At 41.7% G+C, this 1,156-nt stretch overlaps 1 protein-coding gene across 1 annotated transcript in view; it reads right to left on the reverse strand.

Moving 5' to 3' along the window:
- LOC103365594 (PDZ domain-containing protein 4-like) overlaps positions 1-1,156 on the reverse strand; it is a 43,980-nt gene that overhangs the window by 20,375 nt on the left and 22,449 nt on the right. The window lies entirely within an intron of this gene.

Genomic DNA, 1,156 nt, shown 5'->3' on the forward strand with positions numbered 1-1,156 from the left:
AACATGAACTCTGCAGTTTGATCATCAGGACTGATTCAGCAGCATCACAGAACGCTCAGAGAACGTATAAACCCACATCTGAGCAACAGTCACAGCTGATCACAGAGATTTTAAATGAATATGTAAATCAGCACGTTGGACCTTTTATTTTGAAGTTTCATCCTGTACCTGGATCTGGTTCCTCCTCCGGTGCGTCTACTTCAGTCTTTCTTTAATCGTGTCGTGTTTGAACTGATTTTGCACATTTTCTTGAACAAGTCGTGGTTTCGTCCTGAACAGACGCTCGAGTTTAATTCTTCATATTTTCTTTAGAGTTTAATGAGTCAGAGTCTCGTTTAAGAAAACTGAGCACGATATTTAAGATGTTATGTGAGGAAGGAAAAAAGAAGAAGAGAGGAGGAAAGAAATGTCAGGAGAAGGAGGCGAGGAAGGAAACGAAGAGATGAATAATAGAACATGAGCTTAATGAGGACATTAAAGATGGAGGATGGAGGGATCTGAGGACGGACGGAGGAACAAACTGAGACGACCAACGGATGAAACGTTGGTGTTGGAGCGTCCGACAGAAACGTGAAGCGACGGTCACGCTGCTCTGAACTCTGCTTTCAGCTGAATGTCAGACATTCTCGGCTGAACAAAGCTGGTTTCTGCTTGTTCCTGCAGGTTCTGCCTGAAACGTGGCCTCCTGGTCTGATCCTGACCTCCTACTGATGGAAGCAGACAAACTGTCCAACGCTTTAAAGCGACGATTAAAATTCTCCTTTTTCGTATAAAACCAACCAAACTAACATGTTTTTAACTTCTTCTCAGTTCTGTTGGCAAACAAACCAAACATGAGCTTTAAATCGTGATGTTTCCTCAAAACCACTTGATTCTGCATCTTTGATAATAAAATAATCCTAAAGAATAAACCGTTTGCAGCAAACGGACTCTATAAGAAACTACAAATTCTGGGTTAATGGGTGCAAACACGAGGACCTGTGTGTCTGGTCGTATTCATGTTGTGTCTCTTTAGTCAGTCTGTCGTTTCTTTCATGTTTTCTTTCTCTTTTTGTTTTGTGTCTCTTTGTGTTTGTTTCTTTGGTTCTTTCAGCGACTGTTTGGCTGAACTGCAGACAGAGTTTCACAGAGCATAGAGGAGAAAAGTCCATCCATC

Source organism: Stegastes partitus, unplaced genomic scaffold, assembly GCF_000690725.1.
Source record: "Stegastes partitus isolate 25-593 unplaced genomic scaffold, Stegastes_partitus-1.0.2 Scaffold855, whole genome shotgun sequence".
NCBI lineage: Eukaryota > Metazoa > Chordata > Actinopteri > Pomacentridae > Stegastes > Stegastes partitus.